Source organism: Gymnodraco acuticeps, unplaced genomic scaffold (assembly GCF_902827175.1).
Source record: "Gymnodraco acuticeps unplaced genomic scaffold, fGymAcu1.1, whole genome shotgun sequence".
Taxonomy (NCBI): Eukaryota; Metazoa; Chordata; class Actinopteri; order Perciformes; family Bathydraconidae; genus Gymnodraco; species Gymnodraco acuticeps.
Window position 1 is genome coordinate 1,717,346 of NW_022990764.1, and position 12,287 is coordinate 1,729,632.

Genomic DNA, 12,287 nt, shown 5'->3' on the forward strand with positions numbered 1-12,287 from the left:
GCTTGCGCCAACGTACCGAACAATCTTGATTTTGAAGCACCAAGAGAGAGATTTCTTTTGACTGAGAAGCACCGATTGATCTTGTTCATTCAGTTCGAGTCCCAAAAATAAAAGTTATAGGTGCTGAAGCAGGACAGACAGACAACACGATGTTCACAGCCAGCCACAGGATGTCTAGACCTCAGATCATATTCAGTATGTGTGACCTGTTCAGGGGAGGAAGACATGCAGACTCCACATTATGCCACACACACACACACACACACACACACACACACACACACACACACACACACACACACACACACACACACACACACACACACACACACACACACACACACACACACACACACACACACACACACACACACACACACACACACACACACACACACACACACACACAGTAGGCAGAGAGGCAAGCAGCCTCCACATACATTATTAACATCCTTTGATTAACCATAATAACTAGCTCCCTGACCAAAACATCTGACTCCTTTGTCATCAGCTCATGGTTTTTCTTTTTGGAAAACTCATGCAGCCATGACGCTTGGGTTGGCTTTTAGTTTTCCTCTTTGATTCTAAGTATTCTATCTTTAAATCTCAAAAATACCTCTTGGCTTCAAGGTAAGTTACCATGTTATGCCCTTCTCGTGATTTTAATTATAAGAAAAAACATTGCGGATAATTGTGAAATAGCTTTTTTTTGCCAATGTTTGCTATTTTTGCGCCCAGTCATGTTTGTCTAGATTTCCATGTCCAGACAGTTACGGTAGGATTCAAGATGGTGGAGAAAAGAATGCACCTGATTTACAAAGGAGACCATTGAGAGCACAGACCTAACCGGCTATCAAAGCACTGCACAGCCAGCAGGCAACGATTAGCAGGGCGTAGCTCCAACCACATCTTTCACATACACACTCAAACACACTCAGACATGCACACAAACACACACACATATACGCCCACAAACCTCAGGTGTATCCACATTAGACACTCCCTGTCTTTCCTTCAGAAAAGCTAAATAAGGGCTCTTGGAGAAAGCAGTGAAGCTGGTCGGCCAGTCTCACCTTGTTCTGTTTGCAGAGACTTTTACAGCAAACATTAAGCTCTGGCTACATTTCACTCTCACCTCACATGACTTCAGACTTCTTAGAAAAAAAAGGCTTTGAAGCTCAACATTTTTTTATCACATTCCATGCATCAAAATGTACCTTTGGTTGCCAAACACTCCTAACAGGCATTAATGCTGCCTTATTGTATTGCATATTGGGATTACGGTGCCTTTTTGATTAACATGATAACAAGAACAGTTGTGTGGTCGCTTGCCATCACATTGATTAAGAGTTTTTTGATAAGACCAAGGTGGCGTATATTTTGACTTTCAAGGCGTCTCCATTATAAATCATCTTCAAATTTCTTATGGGTCGACTGCTCTTCAAACAGGTTGAAATAAATGTCGGTAGACCTAACTCTAGACCTACTGGAATCACTTGTATTGTTTTCTATGAATTATTATGTGCTATTTTATCCAGGGAAAATATTCTTGTGTTGCTCTAACTGCCTATATCAATAATAACATTTCTTAAAAAGTTCCACATTACCTAAAACTATTGTTTGAAGTGTTGATAAATGTAGTTCTTTTTAATCTTGAATTCCATCCCATTGTCCTTTTTCGGTTATATTTAACCTAAAACACAAGGACATCTTAATGAAATAGCTAAAAGTCAAATCTGGCCACTGCTCTTCTTGCTCAGCTGGTTCCGACTGAGAGGAATTTTGAGAAATACTTTCCTGGTTCCCCAGACACCTACTGTCTGCTGTAGCAGCCAGTGACCACTCTCCATTACCCTAATTTGGCTCTCACCAACTCAGCATCGGCGGTGCCTGTGACCTTGGAAGTGTGTGCACAGCAACGGACAAGGAGCCAAACAAATACATGAGGACTCGACGGAAGCATGGGGTGATTTCATCAACGGCACATCAACACAGCAGTCATAGCCCCCCCCACTCATCCCAACCCCCTTCCATGTGCAAATCGTTTTCTTGCCTCTTCAAAGAGTAGGGAACACAGTTTATCAGTTAACATGCCTGGGTGTTTTAAGATTGTCTTTGAAGGGCCGATAGTGGCTGTCATGGCGGTTCATTGGCTGGAGAGGTCAGCAGGCCACTTGTTTTTCTAATTACAGCGTGACCTGCCCAGACAGACACATTCCCCCCGTCTGATTTTCCGTTTTGCTTTCATACCTTTTAACATCCGTTGTCTGTTATCTAAAGGAGCACCTAAAGTGTCCAATTGATGTATAAGGTTACGCTGTCTGTCACCCATAAAATGTTCTCTTCTGTAGATGACTTTATAATAATAATAATAATAAAGCTTTATTTATATAGCACTTTTCATACAACACATGCAGCTCAAAGTGCAAAATGACACATCACAAGTTAAAAACAACAAGAAATTCCCCTCAGATTATTTGTTAAGAACTTTAAAAGGTACATGCAGCAAAATATAACATTTCATCAGGTTAATAGACACAAGGAGGTCAAATGTATGATAATACAAATACAATACAAATAAATAATGCTTTCTCTTTGACAGATAAGACACAAGACAACTGAGTCGATGCAACAATCTAAAACAAAATGAACATATAGGTACAACAGAAAGAAAAAGTAAAATAAATAAAACCATATAAAGGTAGGTTAATAATAAAGACTAAAAGAACATTTAAGTGGAGTGGGGGGTTGCTAATCTAAAAAGATGTGTCTTTAGCTGGTGTTTAAAAATGTTGGCCTCTTTGATATATTGCCATAATTTGTTCACTCTGGGTTGTGTTTTTATTCTCTATGGCCATCTCTCCATGCCGTCACAGACTCTGACTCTCAGTAAAGTCTGTGTTGGTGAGTGTGGAGACCTCTGTTCAGTCTTGGGCTTCTGGGGCCTCGTTCTCTCTCCTCTGTCCTTATACTCTGCACTACTCTGTTCTGCATTTCTGAACACAGAGACTCTATTTTTTGTTATCGTTGCTGCAGATGAATGTCTTGCCATCCTTAGCTCAGGAGGGTTCGAGACAGGCCGAACTAATGACCTCAGTTCCTTTTGTGCCCAGCCTCAAAGGAACAGAGGACCGTCCACATTGCTTAGCGAAGCGGTTTGTTCCCTCTTCAAATCTATATCTCTATTATGTTAATGGGAGCGTTTCAAGATCATTCTTTATTTGAACACTATTGGTTAAGCTCACTTACAAAAGTAATCAGAGCAGGACACACATTTGGGTGCATTCTGCTGGAGTTGCATAAGAAGCGTGTTTGCTGTCAGAGGGGGTAATTAGCTTTATCTTACATTAATTATCATGAAATAAAAAAATCAGTGTGTCATTCACTGGCTTAAAAAGGAGTTCTGAGCAACCATCTAATTGCATGAAATGAGGCGAATGTGATTGATGCATGGATTCACCATCTACGAAGATTTTCAAAGATGGTACAAAGCTGCAAGATTTTCCCTGGTACTTGTTTGCTTATGGGATCAGGCTCTTTGGAAGGATTGGACATCCTTTGTGCCACCTCCTTGTCCATTTAACGTTACTGAACGGGCCGTTGTCCAGGGGTTAGTGGTGTTCTCATGACCTCACCTGGCCCCAGCAGAAGCTCTGCCTAATGATCTGTGCTAATGGCAATCCAAATCTGTTGTTAAACCACATCTCCATGGAAACATAGGGTCCGAGAACAAACAGCACTTGAGCCTGGAAATGAATAATGTCGCAGAGCTGGTTTATCCTTATTAATAATAGATGGGAGTAAGCTGCAATCGCCAATGTTAAGAGAAATCAGAGAATGTGGGACGGTTGAAAATCACTTCCTATCCGGCTGCTTTGTGACTCCTTCACTTTGAAGCCCAGTGGCCCCAGAGCTGTGTCCGCAGTGTTACAATGATTGATCATAGTATGGACAAGTGTGCATCATCATCCATCATCCACCATCCACCTGTCCCTTGGTTAGACTGTACCAGCTGTTTGTAGAGGACATTGATGTCATTGAGCCCATGTGAAACCCATGTGAGACATTTGATGCTTTCATTGTAGAATAATCAATTCACATGACACTTAACATCTATAAAACAATACCATGTAGCAGCGCTTTTTATTCAAAATCAAGACTTCTTTCTGTCATTTAGATAACGTATTTTCCCTATGTGCATAGACTGTTGATCAGAGATACGACCAGATTACATTACATTGCATTACATTGCATTTAGCTGACGCTTTTATCCAAAGCGATTTACAATAAGTGCGTTCGACCAACAAAATACAAACTTGAAGAAAACAGAATCATATAAGTACATCAGGTTTCATAGAGCAAAAACATTTCAAGTGCTATTCAACTGGCTTTAGGTAAGCCAGTCCTTTATTAGTATATAAGTGCTTTGTTAATAGTTCTATCGCTCGAAGTGGAGTCGAAAGAGATGAGTTTTCAGTCTGCGCCGGAAGGTGTGTAAGCTTTCTGCTGTCCTGATTTCAATGGGGAGCTCATTCCACCATCTTGGAGCCAGGACAGCAAACCCACGAGATGGATTGTGTCTGTCATGCCACTGCATTAGCTTTATTTAAAATTTTTACAAGGTCTCACTTTTGGTAGGAATGCACTCAGGTATGTACAGAATGTAATAACTCATGCCAGGTACAAAGTTGAAGAGTGTAAAGCCCAGACAACAGCTGGCTCCCTTTGAAAACTCAAAAGACTCTGATTATGATTTGTGTTGTTTGACGAGAACGTATAGGAGGTGAGAGGGTGTATATTTTCTCTTCAGAGAGGGAGTGAACAGAGTGCCCCTCTTACCCCGAGTCTGCACTGAGGAGGCCTCCGGAGAGACATTCACACTGGGACCTCACACACAATACTGCTAGCATGAATATCAATAACTCTCCAGCCAGGACTGTCAACATTGGATCTAATTTATTCCGAATCTCTGATGAAACAAGGTCAAGCCCTTGGAAATTCAACACTTGGTTTGTTTAGATTTAGGCCACAACATTTGCATTTGTGTTACTCTTGCTATTGTCCTTTGTCTAAAATATGCAACCCTTAAATAAATAAATTAAAGAAACGACAGTGAAGCAAGTGTAGCTGTTTTTACCCTGGGAACGGTGTTGTTTAAAACACTGTACTCGGCAATGACCTTGAGACTGATTGACGGTGTGAATACACATTGTGGCCTTGCAAAATCTCACCATCAATAAACTGGAGACTTCGAGGTTTTTTTGGACTGACCAACTGACTATAGAGTGCTCTCAGGCTGAGTGAACATCTGTATTCATAGTGATATCCTCTGACTGTGAGAAGGGTCTAATTAAGCTTCTCTTGACTTTTGTACTATTATGAAGTACGTAGCATTCCTCCTCTGACAGTCTCTTCATTGGCCTTCTTTCTGCTTCCCTGTCACACATCTTGATATAAAACATGGTAAAGATGCTGTCTCGCTCAAATGTTTCCCATACCCACTTAAATTGGGGATTTATGAAGAGCAATGGGAAATGTCATGGTTCCTGCCCAGTGCCTCCCTCCTCCTCCTCCTCTTCCCCCTCCCCCCTTTCCCCCCACCTCCTTTTTTCTTCTCCCCAAGACACACACACACCCCTCCCTGTCAGTCTCTCTTCCCCTGGGGCCGGTGGGGAAGGCATTCCAGAGCTCAGGCCACTGCAGAGTGTGCATCAGAGGGGAAGAGACACAGACAGTCTCAGTGCTTTTGGATGCAGATCATTTTGCAGTCTTGCTTTGCCTGCAGCATCTAAGCATTTGCATAAACCAGCTAATTTGTTCTCATTATCAAGTGCATATGAATTTGAGTTGAGGGTTTCAGAGCTGCAGGAACTGTTCCTGTGTCTGACGAGCTAAAACTAAAGACCCTGTCAGAGTTGTTTTCTCTCCTCAGGGGTCGCCCGCATAGATGAGTAATTCTTTGTAACCAGTAAGAGAAATGCGCTGAGCAGTTGAAGTAATGGAATTTGATTGTTGCAGACAATATTGACATTTCATGGTAGAAGATATGCCCACAGGAGGGATGGGGTAAAGTCTGTTAATATGCTCAGCATTCAATAAACAAAGAGTGAAAAGAAAAGACAATGAAATGCTGCAAAGAAGATATGTCACATTGATTCCCCCCACTTAATTCTGCAACAGAAATGAAGCCAGACGGGAAATGATGAGCAAGTTATACAACTGCAAACAGAAAGTATTGCACATGGGTTCTAAGAGAGCACTTTCTGTATTATTGATCAGTTACATCAGTCTGTGTTTTACAGCCTTTTGTCAGGCTGCCTAATGTAGTATTTTGACTGTTCCTATGACTACTGCTGACTCAGTAAAGTGCTCTGAAATTAGATTAGGCTCATGGGAAAAACAGATGCCTCTCTCACAGAATGTTTGTACGGCTTTGATTTAAAGCATTCTTTCAACACAATTATTATGTATTGAATTTCCAACCAGACATATTTGCATCTTATTAACATATTTAATCTAATCTGTCCTTCCTCATCATAGAGGATTTATACTGAATACCTTCCCCCTCGCTGTATTGCTTGCCTGTCTCTCACTCCTCTCTGTGGGTTGCTGTGTGTTAACCATCACCGCTTTTGTGAGCCTGTCACCCTGGTCTCGGAAGTACACAGGGAATCCACATTGGCACTCAGTCTAGCGGGAGAATTCTCCCATTGGAGGATTGTCCTATGGTCATCGTGCTTTGTGTGCCGGCTGAAAGAATCTGCATTAATTATAGCCTTCCTTCATTCTCTCTGTGAGCCACAAAATTAACTAGCAAGAATCTAATGGAGTATGAGTGTGTGTTCACAGGTGTTATGGTGGACAGTATATATTTATGGGGAGAAAACATAACCATATCATAGCTTATATAGTCTAAGGCCATCTTTTTGTGAACAAAGGTTGCACTGTAAATAGTATTGTTTGTGGCATGCCAAATGGTTTGCATTGAATGCTACAGGCAGTGGACAAACTAACAGGAAGTCCGCTGTTCCTCTGCCTATCTATATTAGTTATTCGGTCTCTGGCATATATCATGATTTTTGAGACTTTGTTAATTTACATCTTGTTGTTTAGACAGACCACAGTGATGTGGGTCAATAGGTCAATGTGCGTCAGCTAACCCTCCTACCCTTCACTTCTCTTGAGTTACACACAGGCTGCCATTGTCCAACTTTCCTGACACGATTTCTGTGAAAATTGATGTTATTTTACGATCAGATCAGATCAGACCGGACCGGACGGACGGACATAGAAAACATGTTTGGCTGAGTAAAAAAATCATACTGCTAACACTCTAATACAATAAAATCATAAAGAGATATGCAATAGATGTACCTGTATAAAAGGGTATATAGTGCTATTAAATATCTGTACTTTTTCAGCGTTTCTCGTAGCCTGGCTTGAACCCAAACAGTTTACCTTGAAGTTATATCATTGCATTGGACAGTTCAGGCCTGTGTTGAACAATAGAGAGGCTCTGTTTCTTTCATGCAGAGATTGTTTTCCCTCACATGGAGAGACGGATCACATTCCATTGCACAGTTTTACTTCATATGAGATGGACAGCAAACCAGATTTATACCCTTAAAAGACATTTTCAAAGCATTCAACGTGAGCAATGCCACTCCAGGATCTCGAGAGAAGGAGGATGCTTAGGCCATGAATGAACAAATTAAAAACGCTTTATTCATTGTGGTTCAAGGCTATACAGGATGTCCTTCACTACTTATTGTAATCAGAATGTAGAAGAATGAAATACTTCGTAAAAAATATGATTTTGTGCAGTTTCAAACAGTAGTGTACTCATCAGAAGTCAGTTTATATAGTTGTTGTTCTTTCTTCTTATGTAGTTTCAGTTCAAAGTGCAGTGTTTCCATCTCTGGCAATACTGCAGATCTACGAGCCAGTGGGACGGAACAGTGGTTGGAATAAACGTTTAAGATTGACTCGCATTGACCTGCTCAAAATTTTTATTTGTACTTTAATGTTTATTTTTCCAAATCAATGTCTTGAAATAATATTGAACCTTTTTATGGGTTGGGTTGGCATGTCCTCATGGGCTCTGGCCCTCACTTTGATGAGGAGGAGGAAAGAGCATGCAAGGGACTGTAATCATCTTTACATCATCCTGGGCCAGCACTGTATAATTAGAAAGGCTTGACTTACTTGACCACAGCAGAGCCTGAAATTGCAGGCCTTGCCCCAACCAGGGTTTAGGAAAGTAACTGAAATAGCAACGGCGAGTTTCTGTCCTTGTGTCCCTCTGCGTTATAAAGAGTCGGTCAGATGGCAGAGCAGTCATGGTGACACACTGCAGCCTATTCACCAGCACTTGGACGGCCGGCTTTTATGTGGCGCCTCCTGTTTTCTGAACCAACTACCCAAATTACAACTTTGTCATAATCTCTTTAGCATGCGATATATCTGAAACCCGTGTCAGCCACAGCCTGCAGTGACAGCAGCAAGAGGATACTCTGCAGTTACCCAATGTAACCTTTAGATACTGCACGTTTTGTAAAAATGAATAGAGTCCTACAAAGTTTCTCCCACACACGTTATCCTGCCCCCCCCCCTCCCAGACAACACATCCCACATATCCCTTTATCTGACCTGCAGTCGGACGCACACACCTCCCTAAGGACCATTAAAAGTGTCAATGTGGATGCCTTTGGGTAAACCAGCCTTGATTAAGTGACCTTTGGCCCTTCACAGGTTTTTCCACGACTAAAGGCAAGCAGAGGTGTCATTGCAACCTTTCTGCTTCCTGTCTCTGGCATTCTTCTTTGTTTAGGAGCACTTTAAAACACAGAACAGCTTTGTGTCCCCTGTGGTGTGATGGAGGCGTGGAGAAAATGGGTCTCTGTTTCTGATTAGACTGCAGCCCGACAACACTCATTCCCCGGAGGAGAGAAACAGGATGCTAATAGTAGCGTGCCTCTTGTAGTTGAGTCTTTAGTGATTTCTACAAACCTCGGGCTGCAGACAGGCGTCACAGACAATCTGCTGAAGGCTTCCCAAGCAGCACGGTCCTGAAAACAGAACCAAAGCTAATTGTCATTACTGTGGTTCACCACATCTGCAGTTTTGATTTAACTGGCTCTGCTGACGTATGTTCTGTATTATTAGTTAGGTATTACATGTTATCTTGAGGTTGATAATTCATACAGTTTCATTTGTGGCGATGATGAGTGAGCAACTTTGATGCCGCAGAATAGACGACTTTGCCATTTGCTGGCTCCATGGCTAAAATGTTTTTTCCATTCAGGCTTGGTTCTCAGTAAAGCAGAACCTGTTTTTACCATCTAGGGCTTGGACTCCACTCAGAAAACTAGTAGCCAGGTTAAGTCATTTGCAAGCCTTGAGTGAAGTCATGTGTAGAGACTGTGGGGAGCTATTTCATATCTTAATAGGTGAGACAGAAGAAGGTCGGGAATATCTAGTTCTAGACGTACGTTTTCCAGAAGAGAAAGTCAACCGTTGGAACCATTGCAAGTGTAGGACACAGGGCCACCTTAAGAGACATCTGCTGGCTTATATTGCAAGCTATGCTATTTATTGACAACTAGAATGTTTTGCACAGCAGTTTAAAAGTTCTCTTCTGTTTTTAATTCTTAGATGGTGTTTTTACGTGGGAAGCAACAAAATACGCTTTCAAATCAGAGTCAGCATGAAATGTGGATGTTTAGTTGACTCCTAAGTGCAGCATAATTGTGCTTGAAAGATTACTCAACATGTGGAAGAGCTGTTGTAAATATCTATTTAGAAAATGTGATTAAGAGACAATTATTTATACATTTTGAGGTTTTTCCTTCAAGCCAAGCCTTGATAGTTTAGGCGGATGCAGCTTCTTGAAACTGTTATCTTCCAGGAGTGACATGGATCCTATTGGGTTCTTTAAGCTGCAGCGTGTTTGAGTCTGGCTGAAATAATGTCCTTTCCTGTAGCGTTGATTTTAACTTTTTTTGCTCACTGTAATGGACGTCTTCTGTTTAGCCAACAAACTGTGACAATCTTATCTAATCATCTTTAAAATAAGCATCATGTAAACAACCATGACCCCAGCTGCTGGGGAGTGCTACAAACTAATGATACTTGCCTGTGAATGAGTGAATTCATCAAATGAGTTTGATGCATACTTAACTAGGAACAGCCACCCAGTGTGCTACCTGTTCTTAGAGAAATACATGTTATCTTATCTCGGTGGTCAATGACACAGCCTTATTTATTTACTCCACTAACTGGATGTCCTTATCATGTGCCCCCATGGCATGAGAAATGCTCACTGGCCCATGACCCTGGGTTTAAATAAACATTATGTGGCTCCGTGTGTTCAGGGATCCAGGTCTTCTCTGCTTTTTCCCACCTATCATGCTTGTGTGTGGCCTTGGCAACCCATCAATATACTTATCTCTGACATTTGTTCACGGTACTAATAGTCGGAGTATAAACTTGTTTCTGAATATTTGATAGCAATCCTGCAAGATGGATGCCGGAATGGAGGTAGGGCTGAACAAATATCTAACCTTGAGGAGAGGCAGTGATAGATGCAGTGTTTGCAATCAGGTCAGCTGCTCTAACACCAAAACAGTGGGCAGTGTATTGACAGCTTAAATATGCCCCCTTATCGCATGATGTGCATTGTTTTGCACCAGGAGGACGAGATGAGAAAGAAGAACTGTAAAATCTGTTATTGTAATCATTTCACGCGTAGGCCTGTAGCTCAAGGGCACCTCAGTTGTGCCAAGGAAGTGAACTGTTTATGCTGCTTACCCTGGTTTTGGCGATTATGACATTTTTGGTTGAAAATGCTCATCCCTAGTAGATGCCTGTTCAATGTTTTAACATAACCAAATATAATAGGAAATCCCAGTAAGAGACCACTCTACTGCTTGCTGAAAGCCATCCTTATCCCTGCTGCGTAAGCTGATTTTTCTGAAAGCCTGTGTGTGGCACCTGCCTTTGTAAAATAAAGGTCAACTAATACCTTGAATCTATATGGATGTAGAAAGTTATTGGCTGTTAAAATAGGGGAACTCTTTTGATAAATTGACCAAAAGTTCACCTGAAGATGCTATGATATGTCTGTTTATCCACATTATTACTCAAAAGTGGCATCCTAACTGCTTTCTGCAATAGATACATGGTGGCAAGCTTTCCTCTGATGTTTTATATACATACTACATCATCATAAAACACAATTCTCGCTTTAAATGTCCTTGTATTTAACATAAATCATCTTGTTAGGTCAGAACACTACACTTTATGGGTTATTGTTGGGTTGTAAGTGAATTGAAAAAAGGTTGTCCAGTGGGCTGAAATAGTTTCCTCAGACATATTCTGAGTTTGTTAAGTTCTTAAAACATTGCAAAGTCCTTCTGAGGATTAGTGTGCGGTACATTCATGTAACACGCATTAGTACTTTGTTCAATAGTTCTGAGTTTTAATAACACTGTACCATAATAGCATAATTTGGTCTAAACAGGTTTCAAAAGTTCAGGCTTTATTTCCTTTAGCCCCCAAAACTCTGCTCTACACAAACAACCAGAAAGCACAAAAGTTTAAAAAGATAAACTGACATAAGTGTGTGGTTTTTGAATTGGAAAATGTAACATGTAAGCACTCTGCCTGACCTTATATCTAGGGTTGCAAAATTCCGGGTATTTTCAAAGATGGAAACTTTCCACGGGAATAAACGGGAATTTATGGGAATAAACTGGGAATTTTCAAAATTGAAGGTTGGCTCTTCATAGGGAACTTAAATATAGTTGGGGAAAGTATATTTTAGCATAATCTTGACTAAAACAAACAGATGCCATTCAAGTACACTTGAATATCCATGCCATAGCACACTGCTTACTGCATGGCTATTGAGACCACACAAAGGTTCGCAACAGTCTCACAAATGTGAGAGTGGAACAACTGGTTGGCATTCGGGCAAACCTAAGGCTGGACAGTGACAGGAAGACTCGGAGTTGGATGTTGATGAGGCCCAGGAAGAGACTGAAAGGGTAAAAAATGCAGAGGATTGCTTGAAGGAAAATGTGCATGTTTAATGGGACTTTTTGGAGGGAGAAGGGTGGGTGCATTTTTGTTCATTTTTTAATGAGTGGAGTTGGGGGGATAAGTAACATTTAACTCAACACTCCTGTTTTCGTTCTTCAATGAAACAAATAATTGTTCAATAAAATAATTAAAACTTGTTCTGTTCTACTTAAATATATATATATATATATATATATATATATTTT

At 41.0% G+C, this 12,287-nt stretch overlaps 1 protein-coding gene across 1 annotated transcript in view; it reads left to right on the forward strand.

Moving 5' to 3' along the window:
• Positions 1–12,287, forward strand: part of tanc1b (tetratricopeptide repeat, ankyrin repeat and coiled-coil containing 1b) — a 105,025-nt gene that overhangs the window by 20,053 nt on the left and 72,685 nt on the right.